The 15,895-nt window shown below is 40.9% G+C and overlaps 1 protein-coding gene across 8 annotated transcripts in view; it reads right to left on the bottom strand.

Moving 5' to 3' along the window:
- TBL1X (transducin beta like 1 X-linked) overlaps positions 1–8,985 on the bottom strand; it is a 296,176-nt gene extending 287,191 nt beyond the window's left edge. For 4 of the 8 annotated variants that reach the window (XM_074992692.1, XM_074992661.1, XM_074992682.1 and 1 more), the window contains exon 1: positions 7,310–7,607. The gene's annotated coding sequence lies outside the window, so the exon portion shown is untranslated. The other 4 variants (XM_074992672.1, XM_074992641.1, XM_074992632.1 and 1 more) reach the window with 3 other exon arrangements.
- Positions 8,986–15,895: the final 6,910 nt, after the last annotated feature.

Below are 15,895 nucleotides of genomic sequence, written 5' to 3'. Positions count from 1 at the left end.
AGTCATGAAGGAGTACCAGATAAGCCAATAATTTATTTTCTGTAACTATTTAGATTTTGCCTCTATTGAAACTGCTAGAAAGTATTAATTATGGGGAGGTAGGGGTTGTAGATGTTCTATCCACTAGAAATGGATTGAAACCAACTGGCGTACACCCATAAACCAACTTATTACTAATGAAATTTGTTTTTTATTGAACCTTTATTAATTCATACTGGACACTGCCTTCCACTGAGTCTATGTCTTTACTGAATGTCAACAAACAAAACCTCTCTGTGTACATTTCACTCTACATCATGAAGGTTAGTACCTCTGGCAGGACTTCTTCAGTCATTCTGCTGTAGGTGACTGGAATATGTTGAAATTCATATGAACTCAGAGCACTTCTGCAAGCTTACGCCTTACGTAATAAAAATTGCCCATGTGCTAATCATGGTAATATGATAGTCTCGTTTCATCAGGGATATCATACCTCATGATTATTCATTTTTGAAGTATTACACTGTAAATGGTTAGCTTTTACTATTAAATGACACAGACTGCTCTCCAGAGTGCCTCTTCTTAAAACCTAGGATTAATGAGTAGCTGATAACGCTGCATTGCAAAATACAGCAGAAGCCAAAGTTAAGTGTCCAGTGTAATTTGCTGAGCTCCAGAAAGGAGCATAAAAAAGTGCTATTCTGCAGTGGGACACAGAGTATCTCTGCACTAAAGCAAACCCTCTTCCTGTCTGTTTTCTTAAAGAAAACTTTAAATGGTATTTTCTAAATGTCATTCAAATGCCTGAAATGACTTTGCGGCTTCATTGAATTAATAATGTATCTACCAGTGTGGGAAGTTGTGCTTCACTAAAAAAACAGAACTCAGAGTTCAATGTTACCATATTTTCCAACAGAAGAAATTTCTGTGTGTAAAATTATATGCTATAAGACATACTTGAAGCCTTCTATGTATGCGAAGACTAGATACAGGGTATATTAAAACTAAAACCAGGAGCCAGAGAATAAAATGTAGGTCAGAAACAAAATCTAACATAAATTAATACTACTCAGGCTATTAGTAAAGAATAAACAAAAAAGCCCTGTATCAGTCTACCCTCCAATGGAAGATGAAAAAGGTAAACCATAGATTAGCACAATACAACATAAACTGATAAGGATTTTGACAAATGCACTGTTAGTACCATTAATCTATCCATAAACAGGCGATAGGTGTTACAAATGATACATCTTGCATACCTTGTACTTTTTGATAATAGATTAGTTAGCTTCAACATGCAAATGAATATATATTATGCAATGCACTTTGGAAAGGCATTCAAAACAACTTCCCCTCTTCCATTATAGGATACTGTACTTGATACACATATTTTAAATTATATCAATGCCATACTTATTTGACATAAGACTGCATTATGTCCTGAACTAAACACTACTTAGCTATTAAGAAATTCTTAATACTTACACCCCAGGTTCAATTTAAATAGAGCAAACAGGACAAACATTGATTTTTAACCATATTAACTGACCTCCTCTACTTGCAAGACTGACATTGTGATGCTCTCTTCTATTGAGACCTGCATGAAGTCAACAGAAAATAAGAATAATCTGAGTCTATCAGGTGCTCCTAAACCCAAATGTCTTACCCAGCCATCATGTTGGCAATGTAATTAACTGAAATAAGGGAACTGAGAGGGCCCGGAGAGGAGTAAGGTGCCTCAGATTTCTACTCCTCTCTCTTCAGCAAATGAAGGCATAACCAAATACTGATGCAATGCAATATTTATTAAGGCCATGACATCACTGAAACCAAGGACAAAGCAGCTACATGAGTGAAAAGTAATATGAGGGACAAAATGATCTCTGGCCTCCCTTATATATAGGTAGGCTTCGTATGATTAGATTTTAAATATATATAATTTCATAAATGGATTATATCAAGTCTTATTTTTAATTATTAGATGTTTATCAATTTAAAATTTCCAGTTACAATAAATCACATGGGAGTCAGACAATAATTATTTAATGACAGTAGGCACTGAGATTAAAAAGATGACGTTTCATAGTCATTAACACAAATTGGCAGCATTATATGTCAAAACATACACATAAGAACATAAGAACATAAGAATGGCCATACTGGGTCAGACCAAAGGTCCATCGAGCCCAGCATCCCATCTGCCGACGGTGGCCAATGCCAGGTGCCCCAGAGAAGGAGAACAGAAGACAATGATCAAGTGATTTATCTCCTGCCATCCATCTCCTGCCCTTGTTATGAAGGCTAGGGCACCATACTTTATCCCTGGCTAATAGGCATTTATGGACCTAACCTGCAAAAATTTATCAAGCTCTTTTTTAAACCCTAATAGAGTCCTGGCCTTCACAGCCTCCTCGGGCAAGGAGTTCCACAGGTTGACTGTGCGCTGTGTGAAGAAAAATTTCCTTTTATTAGTTTTGAACCTACTACCCATCAATTTCATTTGGTGTCCCCTAGTTCTTGTATTATGGGAAAAGGTAAATAATTTTTCTATATTCACTTTCTCCACACCATTCATGATTTTATATACCTCTATCATATCGCCCCTCAATCGCCTCTTTTCCAAACTGAAAAGTCCCAGTCTCTCTAGCCTCTCCCCATATGGGACCCTTTCCAAGCCCCTAATCATCTTAGTCGCCCTTTTCTGAACCTTTTCTAATGCCAATATATCTTTTTTGAGGTGAGGAGACCACATCTGCACGCAGTACTCAAGATGTGGGCGTACCATAGTTTTATATAGGGGAAGTATGATATCTTTTGTCTTATTATCGATCCCTTTTTTAATAATTCCTACACAGTTAATAGCCTTATGTTAAACTCTAATAAGTTTCCAGGAAAAGTAAAAATTAGTTTTCTGTACATTTCTATTATCCACTGAAATATTTTTCACTTCTTCTTTGTATACAGTGAAATCTATATTTACCTAGAAAAACCGAATCCTTTCAGGTCTAACTTATATTTAGGCTTGGAACTATACGAGGCAAGACAAACAACTTGCAAAAATCAGGTTTCATGCAGCTCTGTAATTACCTTTTTTTAATAGGTACAACTTCAAAATCTCTATTAGAGTATGTTCTGTTTGATGTGAGAAAAGGTGAAGGGAAATATTATCCTTTCCTATGAAAACAGACTTCCTTTCTTACTTTCACACAGGTACATGGCAAATGGGACTTCTAGCATTCTTAACACTGTATATAAACTCCATAAATCAATTTTAAACGAAATCCCACAATATTAACTTTCAGATGTGCATGAATACACTACAATGCTGACTCATCTATTGAAGGGGAGAAGAATGCCCCAAAGCCACATTTTCACATTCAAATATTTCTCCCCAATTTACTCAAATTAAAATTATGTATATTCAGAAGAAGCTGTTATTCCTAGGCAGGGCTGTAGCTCCAGCGTTTTTTGTTTAATTTCAAACAACTTGTCCAAGTAGGCCATTTGATAGAAACCTATAAATGGTACCCAAGGGCTCTGTGTTCTTGCTGCAAAGAGGTCAGCTATTTCCTTCTAACTAAAAATAGTCTTAAGGGTGGGGGGAGGGAGGACTGAAGTTTAATTTAGCAGCTGAAAAGGAGTTTACAAAATAATTTTCATCATGAAGCAAGATGGAAGTAAAGAAAAAACACAAGTCTGCTCAAGAGAGTTAAAAATTCTCTGATTTTACAAGATTAGCTGGAGTAAAATGAGCACATAAATTAAAATAGAAACACAAATTAAAATAATAAAAAATAATGAAAATTGAAGGAAGTCAAAAAGCACAGCAGAGATGCAGGGAAATCTACCCCTCCCCAGAGGGAATGCACTTATTAAGTGGGGCACTCTATGGTGGTTTTAAGATCACACACACAAAAATGTAGAAGCAATCAGTTCCAATGGACAGAACACAGCACCAGGGAGTCAGTTCTGGCTGGGTTCCGTTCCAGCTCTGTCACTGACTTCTATGACCTTGAGCAGGTTAGTTCACCTCTCTCTGGTAGTATGTCTTCACTACCCAGCAGATTGATCCAGTTAGGGTCAATCTTCCAGAGGTCAATTTTGCACGTTAGTGGGGCCGCGCAAAATCAAACTATCAGGGGGTCGACAGTCGACCCCTGTACTTCTCAGTCTTGCAAGGAGTTACGGATGTCAATGGGAGAGTTTCTCCCATTGACCTCCCTCAGTGAGGAGAGCTGGGTAAGTCAACTGCAGATAAGTCGATTCCAGCTACGCAACTGCCACAGCTGGAAGTGTGTATCTAGAGTCAACTTTAAGGTCTAGTGTAGACCTGGCCTCAGTCTCTGCTTTCCCATTCACTCATTGTCTGATGGTCTATTTTGATTACAAGCTTTTCAGGCTAGAAACTTTCTTCAGGTGAGGCCAAACAAACAAACTTATGTCAATGCAAATCAGCCTGGGCATCAACTTTATCACACAATTTGAAAACAGCAGGAAATAACAGAAAGTGTTAAAAACTGGATGACCACACAAAATTTGAGAGTCAGTTTTCTCAGACTGGTATCTCAATCTCCAGACAGCCAGAGCTGAGAGTACTACTAAGTATTCTAGCATACCACAACACTGGACCACTAAGGAACAGTACTGTTTAACTCCAAAGGATGTGGACTTTATGAGAATTGCTGCAGTCTAACAAGCCACAGCTCTTCCAAATATCGGAGGGGCAGCCGTGTTAGTCTGGATCTGTAACAGCAATAAAGGGTCCTGTGGCACCTTATAGACTAACAGAAAAGTTTTGAGCATGAGCTTTCGTGAGCACAGACTCACTTCATCAGATGAGCATCAGATGAGCATCTGATGAAGTGAGTCTGTGCTCACGAAAGCTCATGCTCAAAACTTTTCTGTTAGTCTATAAGGTGCCACAGGACCCTTCGTTGCTGTTACAGCTCTTCCAAAGAGGCACGCCATATTTTGAACATATGAAGGACCAGTTTGGCTCCGGCCATGTAACCACAAAGATGGGGAAAAGTCTCATAAGTAAGTGGTACAGTAGAAAACTGGAAAAGCTGGCAGAGAGGATGTCTGAGTTCTGAAAGAGAAAAGTTCTTTGCCATATTCAAAACTCAAGAGTATAAAAACCCTAGCCTTATAAAGGGCTTCACATGATCCATGCAATGAAAGAGCAAGAAGGAGACATCCCAATATCATTATGATAAGCTTAAGATATACATCATTTACTGTGAGGAAAGTAGGGATGGATACAGAAGACAACTTGCTTTCAGGGATTTCTTATTCTAAGGGCATTTGGACTATTGTGCCGCTGTCAATGTTTATATGCATATATAATTATTTATTCTCCTTAGTACTAAGACAGACTTTTTTTTCCCTTAAAAAGGGCTTGGTTATTCTTTAGCCCTCTGAAACATGCTCTATACTGAGAAACAGTAGCCCTGTTTAAATCTACGCCAGTTTTCCATTGCCACATGTAGCCCAAGAAAGGTTTAATACATTTTTAATGTGTGAGAGTCTTTTTATTTCTTTCTCCACTCCACCCTCACTCCCCGACCTATGGGGGAAGGGTTCTCTATTTGAATGACCGTATGTGTGATGTTGCAATTGTTAACTGTCCTTTACAAAAAAGACAGAAAATTAAGAGATCTAAAATGCTGCTCATGTTCTAATCCTGTTTGGTATCACAGGAAAAGGAATTATTTAATTTGAGAACTACGAGGTGTCTCCAGGTTGGGCAACAACTTGTTCATATAGCTGTAGGCCAACCAAGAGGCCTATATCTGCCATGTGCTGTTATGTGGTAAGTAAGGTTTATTGTATTTAATCTTATACATTCTGTGTGAGTAGTTTCAGCTAAGGAGTCACTAACAAATGGGTCAAGGAAGAAAAATATGACAGTACAAGCCTTTTGGTATAATATCATGCTTTTTAATGTTAATTTCATGTGGCCCTATGAAATGGATTGCTTTTCTCTCTGCCTCCTACTTCAACAGTAAAATGTATGTAATGGGCGGGGGGAGTGAATGTACCAATAAAACAATCTTGGTGCAGGAAGGTGAAGTATCTTCCAAGACAACATGAAGAGGCCTTATTCTAACTGAATGCAGTCTTTAAGGGAAAATAGTATCCACTGTAGGTCCAACTTTAGGGTGTGGTTTTGTGTGCAATGTGCCTATTTGAGAATTGAACAACATGTAATTAAATAGGCCAAGGGTCATTAGCATGACATATTGCAATACTACTTGACCTCACACCCTTTTAAAGCAAAATAAACCAACTGCTGGGATCACAACAGAAACACAAAACAGGGAACAGAATCAATAAAAGGATTATAGTTAGAATGAGGGTGCCCACTTGTCTCCTGTACTGCTGAGTATTTATGTTGGACACAATAATTTAGCGGATGTGTCTTTTTGTTATAATGGTAAGTGATCGAGCATGTCTCATTTTTGCCTCAAAATATATGCAACAGGTCTGCAATTGTGTTTTCTTGCAAACACTGCAGTACTCGGTTTGTAAGACAAGTCACACTGTTTCCCTCATAATGCCAGCATGGTCCAGCACTTTGTTAAACGGTTGCTTGAAGTTCGATGACAGCCTTACAAATCATAAATAAAAATTAACTTTATTTACCAACTTGAAGCTAAACTCCGATTTACTGGAGAGTGATCAACTCCTGTACTTGGTGATTCAAACAGTAGATGAATGGGATGCCCCTCCCCCACCCTGGTTTGTGCAAACTACACACACTCTACAGTGTGAATACATTTTATTAGTGAAATATTAAGGGAAAACATGAGTATCTCAAGGCTAAGTTATCATTTCAAAAACTCTCCTCCAAACTCACTAGCCCTTCCCCTGCACAAATCACAAAAGACCCAAAAACAAGCCTTCACAAACAAGTCTCCTTTCCCTCATTCAGAGGAACATTTCTAAAGCCACATTTTGTTACTACTCCCTTCATTAACCAGGATTTAGCAACTCCAGCAAAATTAGCAACACTCAGAATAAACCTTCCAACAATGCAAGACTTTCTAACCTGTTCCAATGACTTTAAAGCAACACACACAAATTCAAGGCACACTAAGAAAAACACACACACAGAGCAAAATTTGGGAAATCCTAAAAGAAACACAGTCATAAATCTAACAGAATCAGATACAAAAGAAGCAAACAAGAAGAAGAGGGGACACACGAGGAAATTGATTGCATACACTGAAAAATATGGCAAAGGCAAGCCGTTTTAATCACTAAATTGCATGTCACAGACGCACACAAAAAAGGTCCAAATGATGAATATTCAGTCCTCCAAACTCACCTCACTCAACGTGTATTAAAGGCACAGCTTTCACTTCTGGAAGCAGCAGAGAAAAGCCTCAACTTCTGCAAGAAACACACAGAGACTTTTTCACTTGCAGTACATGGTGTAACTCTTCTTTTCCTAGGTCCCAGCAAGCGTTAAAGGAGACTGTAAATCCCACCACCACACACACACACACTCACACACAGACACACACACACACTCCTCCTCCTCCACCCAGCAAAATCAAAAGGAAGTCCCAGAGAGTGGGAAGAGGAAAATGGAAAGTTTTTGGTGCGGAATGGCGGTCAGGAGGTATTGCTGCTCACTACTTCATTAGCAGAGTTAATGTGTTTGGTGTGAGTGTGTGTCAGGCTTCCAGAGACAAGCAGCAGCAGCAGGAGGACTGAGAGAAAGACACATAGAGATAGTCAGTGACCTGAAGGGGGGGAGAGAACAACCAGCCACATTGACCTGAACTAGGGGAACATAGCAAAACCCTTATATCGCTCCCTTCGTCCACAATCAGTTTCTACTCCCCCCCCCGCCGCCAAAAAAAAATTCAAACAAAAGCACTCCCAGCAGCCCACAAATACTTTGGGTTTTTTTTCTTCTACGTACCTCAGATAATTTATTTGTTCACTTAAATCTTATTTTTGTCACTACTTTGAATCCCAGCGTGCTGGTTGTTTTTTTTTTAAATCAAACCCTCCCCCATCTACTAGAAAAACAAAATATTAACCCTGTGGACTCAGCAATAAAGTAATGTCAAACATGCATGAACATTGCTTTTCCCACCCCTCCCCCCCGTTTGTCTGTGATTGTGTGCCCACAGATATGCGTATATTATACTGCCATTTCGGTCTGGGGACAATTTAGTGTGCATTAATTATATTAAATTAATAATGTACACGACTGTTATTTTGCAAGTTTCAGACTTCTGGAAGTGTCTTCGGATTTCAAATGTGAAAATATTGGCCAAAATCAATTTTGAAAAAGTCAATTTAAAATAAATCCAATCTACATTTCCACAAACTTCCATAGAGGTACATCTGGTAATACTGTATAGTTATTGAACACCAAACCGTTCATTTGTTACCCAGTTAGAAAAATAGTCCAGACTAACGTTCTATTTCTCCTTCCTATTCCATTTTTAAAGTGTTTTCCTCTGTAATATGCCAGACAGCAAGATCCTAATACTCAGTAATCTGAGACATAACAATCTGATCAAAAGACAATGGGTGTTTTTCAAATTTTAAAACAGCTGGGAGTTTAGCAATCAAAACAGAACATAAGCAAAAATAAATTCTTATATATCTTATTATAACACACGAGTGATGTAAAACTAATGTTTTCATAACATTATTAGAGCACATTAAAATATGGACTTACACAGTCTCCATAATTGTGAATCAGCAGAATGGATTTTATTATGTATCAGTTGCAATTCAATACCCCCAAAAATGTTGTTGTTTCTTTTGCCTTGAACATGCCCTTCTTATTTTTCTCTGGATTTGTACAGCTTGATACTGAGCTATTACATTCAATCGAGAAAAGAAGGGAGAAATACAAAAACCAATACAAGTAAATGATGCAACATTGCCCTGGTTACATGTGCTTCCCTTCCCCCAACCTCTTACTGGTGAGAGTGCTGTGTTTTTTCCGCCTGTAGAGTCACATCGTGGTTGATTGATTCTCCTTTCGCCTTGCTCAGTCATTCAGCTTTGGAAAGTAAATAACAAGTTGACATCATTACAGCTCTCTGCATTACTGTGACACATTCCTCTACTACCACACATTGTCTATTAGCTGCGCAGTCAAACCCACTCTTAAGGCTAGGATTCCAGTGTTTCGTTGCTTGCTCTGGCACAGCATAGAATTTAGTAAATAGTATTATGCTGCTATGTGTGAAACATAAAATGTTTATCCGGTGTCAATATGTTAACTTATAAAACGGTGTGTATCTATATTACCTACATGTATGCAAAACCAGTTTGCTGACTCCCTGTCTGTGGTTCAAGGCCATTGTCAATGTTATCCAGTTAATGCCTTAGCCCTGACCTAAATTTTTATTCTATTCTTATGAAATAATTTGTCTATAATCAGACTATAAGACCCTGCAAGTGTAAATGATTGACTGCACTTTTCTGGTGGTTCAGTTGTGACAATGTTTTGGTTTAGTACTTTATCGAACACAAATGTGAAAATCACACAGATACATGGCCTGTCTGTCCCACGAAAGCTCACCTAATAAATTATTCTGTTAGTCTTTAAAGTGCTACTTGACTGCTTTTTGTTTTGATAGTATATAGACTAGCATGGCTCCCTCTCTGTTACTATTCATACATGGCCTGGTGGGTGTTTGCATAGATATGCTAACCCCTTTGGTGGAAATATTTGTTTTAAACGGTAATTCATATTTTTTTTCAAGTGCCCAGTCTCCTTGCTCTTTTGACTTATTTTTACAGAGGATGTTACCGCTAATTATATTTTCAGTTTCCATTTCAGATTTAAACAAATTCTCTGTGTGCTGCCTTCGAGAATTCCCATTGTAAAGGATCATGGTGGTCGTCAACTGAAGCTCCGCAGAGATCATCTCCGTGAACATTAAAATCTGATACAGAAAGAAAAGAAAAGAAAAGAAAAACACACACCAACAAATTCTGAAACATTAAAGCCTAAATTTAACACATGGCATATTCAACATGTAGATATATGGGACAGAATTATTACAACTAACGGAAAGAAATTAGCAAAAATTTTCCTGCTTTAATGAATCCCAGTTTATTAGCTTTTGTGCGTATATTCTTCAGAAAGTTTATTCGGCTGAAACTCTTGATACCAGTATAGGGTTTGGTCCTATCAAAGTTTATTTACTGCAACTAAATGTAATCAAGCATACAAAACATAAGCTCCAATGGATCAGATGTCTCTTCGACCTCCTGCAGTTCTATGTTTGAAGGCCAAGGAACAGGTACAGATAGGATGTAAACTGCTCAGAAAATGGATTTGTATACTGATGAGTTACTATTCAGCACTGATGGGAGCAGGTGAAATTCTCATTGACATTGTTGGGCCCAGCTGTCCATTACCATACAGCTTTGCTATACTTTTCCAACAATGGGAACTTTATGGCTGTGTAAAGAAGGTGGATCATGTCACTAGGGAATATTGCAGCACAGGAAGATTTCTTTGCAGAACAGAGCCAGTTTAGTGGCTGTACCTACTCACTATCGCTTCTAGCACATAACTGGAGAATGGCCAGAAAGAACCAGCTCTGGAGTGGCCCAGCTATTCCTAGCTCCTGATACGATTCCTTTGGACCTTATTTCCGGTTATTGTTTCAGCAACTGATTCTCTATAGAGCAGTTTCAGGGCTGCTGTAACTTACACTGGAGGAGCCAGCAACTTAGCCCCAAGTCAATCCCTGGATAGAAAAGCATCCAAATTGATGCAAAGTCCTCTTTTCCACCCCAGAGTCTCAGTTCTTGTGCAGAGTATAACACAGCTGTAACGGGCATGCTGAGAATTTCCACAATAGGCAGAGAGGAACAGCACGTAACCAGTACTGAGGATTACCTCAGCTATCCTGGACACCACAAACAAGAGTGAAGATGACAGGTGGGAAGAGAAAAGAATTTAAAAAAAGAACAAACTATACGTGTTGGAGACTACTTGTTAGGACTTTAAGGGTAGGTCTACACCAGACCTTAAAGTCAATTGTGTATACACAATTCCAGCTACAGAAACTGTGTCGCTGGAGTTGAAATATGTGCAATCCACTTATCTGGCCAGCTTCACTGAGGGAGGTTGGACGGAGAAACTTGTCTCGCAAGATTGGCTATGTCAGTATTACAAAATCAATTTGAATTTATTAAAATTGATTTTGTAACACTGGGTTTTAAAAATTTGAGTTTGAGTATCCTTACCTCCCCACGAAGTCAAATTGTTGCTGCCACACTCAATCACCAAACATCAGCTGTTACAGCAGTGCAGTGTGGGAACCTATTCCATACTTCCCTCAGCCCTATAGCAGTCTGGGTATTTTCGCTGGTGCAACATGGAAAAAAAAATGCCCCACAAGTGGTTGTAGGTATGTGATGTCATCTTCCCACATTGCATTGCCCTCCTGTGGAAAACAAACAGCCATTTTTCCAGAAGGAAAGAAGGAAAAGTAGGCCATCAACAAAGATCACCAAATTAACTGAAATTTCTAGTTTTTACAACTGAAACATCAAAGATTTTACAAAAAATAGCAGGTGTATGTGTCTTCTCAACTGGCCCCCCAGCCACTTTTCCATGTGTTAAGGGGACCAAAGCTTGAAGAAAGAGAAAGATAGAAAAGGTAAGGGAAAAGATTTTTGGCTTCCTGCTTCACTACACAAAGTTGTCCAGCGTGGGGGATGGGGCCTGCCAAATTTCAATAAGCAGTATTGCTCAGGTGGTGGGGCCAGCCCCAAATGACTGTTAGGAGTCTAGACCCCCTCATTCCATTGCAGGGGAATTGGGTGGATTGGAGGATGAAGGGCCAGCTGACGTGGTCCCTTCAGCATTGTTCAGGCAGGGGGCGGGGGCAACCCCAATTGACTGTGTGGAGGCTGGCTCCCCTCATCACCAAAGGTGTTTGTGAGGTCTGTGGCTGCTAAGCCAGTTAACATGGTTCCTCCTGGGGCAGCAAGCCCAGAAAATCTTTGGGGGCAGGGGTGGGTCTGTGGCTGCAAAGCCAGTTGATGTGGGTCCCCTGGTGGCTGCAAGCCCCAGAAAATCTTTCCCGCCTTTGCAATCCTTGCCATTCGCAAGCCAGGACATGGTGCTGCCTGGCAGAATGGTCCATGCTGAACAGCAGGCACATCCTTTTATTGGCGATGGGGGCTAGCCATGTTACATGGTTGGGTGCAGGAAAGACCCCAACTGCATGGCACCTGTGGAGGAGGGAGCGGGATCTCTGCACAAATGTAAACCACAGAAAAGAAGTTTCTTGGACTCTCATACCAGCAGAGCCCCCACCCCCACTCCTACCCCCCAACAGACCAGCTGCCACATGGTGCAGTGGGGGAGGGGCTGTGTCAGTGTTTAAAAAAATCCAAGTGCTCAGCTTGTGGAGGTAGAGACAGAACCATGAATTCTGTGCTGGGGCTATTTTTAAAAAGTAGATGAGCTCACAGTGCTGATAACAAAAAAAAAGAAGTCTCTCAGCCTCTCATACAAGCGTGACCCCACAAACACAGGCTCCCTGGTGCAGAATTCAAATTCACAGACCTCCTGTGACCGAATTCCTGTGCACCTGGAGAGCAGTGGTGATGGAAGAGGCAAGAGCAGAGCACCGAGGGGCATTGTGGTACATACAGGACACCTCTGCAGGCAAAAGAATTCAATTTTAAGAAGTGGCACTTCCACACTAGCCTGAATTCGACTTTTAAGTTCGAACTTGACGCTACACCCAGCCACTTTCGACAATGTTGTGATATCAGCCTTAGCGCTCCCTAAAAAAGCTAGTGGTATTTACAGTGAAGACAGTGACATTGTAAAATCTAGGTAACTGTCTCAAATTCAACTTTATCATGTAGTGTAGACGTAGCCATTGAGTTGTACAGGGAGTCGTTGTCACTGCTAAGGCTAGGGATCGGCGCCCAGCGTTAGCCAGGTAGCCACCACTGGGGCTGGGAAGCAGTGACAGAGTGGTGTGGCTGAGGCATCTGGGAAAGGTGCGGCCAGGGAGATCCAGATTAGGAGACAATGAGCCACACCTGGGGGTAGCAACTGAGCTCCCAGCCCTGTCACAACTGCTATGGTGGCCCAGGGTCTCAGCTCTGGAAACTAGGGTCACATCAGGGCTAGGAACTGGGTCCACTGCAGGGGGCTGGGAGCTGAGGTCAGTGCAACCTGGCAGGGGCCAGAGGCGGGGACCACCCATGGTCCAGCAAATTCCAAATTCCTGGTCCAGCAAATTGTTTGGGACTGGTCTGGTCCCAAGGTGCCAGACCAAGGTGGTCCAACCTGTACTCATTAACCTACTACAAGTCCAAATTACAGGAAGCTACCTGTGCCAAAGACGTCAAGCATACAGCCAAAAATCCAAGCTCATTGGGGCCACTGAGATGCTAGTGCTACCCTGACAATGTTAATTTAAAACAAACAAACACACAAACAAATAAAACCTTAGGTTCACTGTCCCTTCTTATCTGTGTTAGCTTCACAATTTCTGGTGATAGACCCACTTCAGAGGAAGGTTGTCCTGCTGGAACTTTGGGAGAATATGGCTGACACTATCTTTTGTTATCATCTGCTGGTAGAGCTGCTGCTGCTGGCTCATCAGCTCCCTTAGCAGCTGTTGCCTCACTTAGCCTTGGTGTTGCATAGTCCTCTACCAGAGCAGTTGCTGCTGGAACTGCTATTGCTCAGCTAACCATCTGCGCCTGTGCTCAAGTTCCATTATGCTCAGAGTTACTGAGCTCATTCCCTCTCTCTCTCTCCGTGGCTTTGTTTGTTTGTTTTTCTTTCCTTTCACACTAGTGTCAGGTGTATGCTACCCATATTCTCCACCATGTGTGATGGGTGGGAACGCTTTGAATCCCCACCAGACCAGAGTGGTGGCTGCTTCCCGTCCCTAACAATCACAGAGGGCTTCTCCTTCTTCAGGTATATTGGACCCTCTCCAGATAAACAAGATTCTTTCCCTTCCCTGAGGAGAGTGAAGATCCAGTAAATAAACAAGGAAAACAAAGTGCTTAGCCTCTTGGTCACCCCTTTGGGGCCCAGCTAGTCTGTAGGCTTTTTAGTGTCCTGGTCAGAGGAAAGTCCATTCTTGAAAACCCCCTTTTTGTAACACCTGTTCTTTACTAGCTTGAGACAATCTCAGGGACAAAAGGATCCACCACCAGCTCCCTCTTCTCTGATCTAATCCTATAACCAGCTATCTGAGGCACAGCAATCTGCCCCGGCTTGCTGCACCTTCCTGAGACAGGCTTTCCCCTTTTAAGCTTCCCCACTCCATGTAGAAACTCTGCCATGAAGCCTCTACAGGCTCCAAGCCAGTCCCAAGCCTGGTTGAAGGAGGAGAGTTGGTCAGATGAGTGTCGATATGCTGACCGTGGAACAAGAATATGAATGAAATCTGATGCCGGTAGGACTAAATGATAAAAGATGCTGGCTCAGATGTCACCCAGATAAACAAGGTCTGCGACAGCGATTGATCAATCGGGGTTGGGTCAATAAGTTGGCTATCGAAAGAAAGTTACAACTAACACATATAACAGAGGTGTTAGTCTGTGTCTTTGAGGACAACAAGAAGTCCTGTGGCACCTTATAAAGCAACAGGCATTTTGGAGCATAAGCATTTGTGGACAAAGACCCACTTCATCCAGTTAGTCAACATTTTAATGGAATGGGGCATTCTGTCAATGACCTAAAGGTATGTGTGTTACTGAAGAAGAATTATCGCTCTGTTCTGGAAAGGGAAACAGCCGAGCTGGCTTTTATATTCAAATTCGGCACATTAACACATGGTTTAAATCGTGATGGGAACTTTCTGAGTCACTATAGGGGCTCATCTGCATACTTGGCTCAATCTAATTCTTGACCTTCCCCCCCACCCCTCCACTCTCTGATTTGCTCACCTTGATTATCTTTTTCTGATTTGTCCTCCTTGCTTACTGTTTTTGGTTCTCTGTGCCTTAAATATTGAGTCTGTTCTGGTCTGGCTATGGTCTGAAGAAGTGGGTCTGTCCCACGAAAGCTCACCTAATAAACTGTTTTGCTAGTCTTTAAAGTGCTACTTGACTGCTTTTTGTTTTGATAGTGTATAGACTAGCACGGCTTCCTCTCTGTTACTATTCATCAGATGCATGAGACATATGCTATCAATTGGAACGTGGAATGTCAGAACACTATGTGCAACTGGAAAATTAGAGCTGCTTCTGAAGGAGATGGAGAGATACCAATGTGATATACTTGGACTGGCAGAGATGCATTGGATGGCATTGGGAGAGATATGCAGTTGCAAAGTCATTTGGTCAGGAAACAAAACAGAGCATGAAGCAGGAGTCAGATTCCTTCTTAACAAAACAACTAGAGGAGCATTATTAGGATACAAACTGGCAAGTGCAAGAATGATGGTAGCAAGATTTGAAACAAAACCATTCAACATCTCAGTCATTCAGGTGTATGTATGGAGGAAGAGATTGGGCTATTCTATAAATACAAAGATGGTGGAGAAGATGCTGAAGAAAGATGTGTTGATCATTGGAGGAGATTGGAATGCAAAGGTTGGAACAGATTACGAAGGTTGGGAGAGAGTCATGGGAAAGTTTGGATATGGAGAAAGAAACGAACAAGGTGAGAAACTACTAGTGTTCACTGCAGAGCACAAGATGGTGATCTGCAACATGATTGAAGAACTGAAAGAGATATCTCACCTGAGCATCGAGAGTGAGACCAATATTTCAAAGGAGGAAGTAGAAAAACCAGTGAAACGACTAAAGAACAGCAAGAGCCCTGGAAATGATAAGATCACAGGAGAGATGATCAAATACAGCAGAGAAAGCATGATTCAGGAAATACACCAACCATGTAATATATCATGGAAACAGTGGCAATACACAAGAA

Source organism: Carettochelys insculpta, chromosome 1 (genome assembly GCF_033958435.1).
Source record: "Carettochelys insculpta isolate YL-2023 chromosome 1, ASM3395843v1, whole genome shotgun sequence".
Lineage (NCBI taxonomy): Eukaryota > Metazoa > Chordata > Testudines > Carettochelyidae > Carettochelys > Carettochelys insculpta.
The sequence above is the reverse complement of the archived record's forward strand: the minus strand, read 5'-3'. Positions and strand labels throughout refer to the sequence as shown.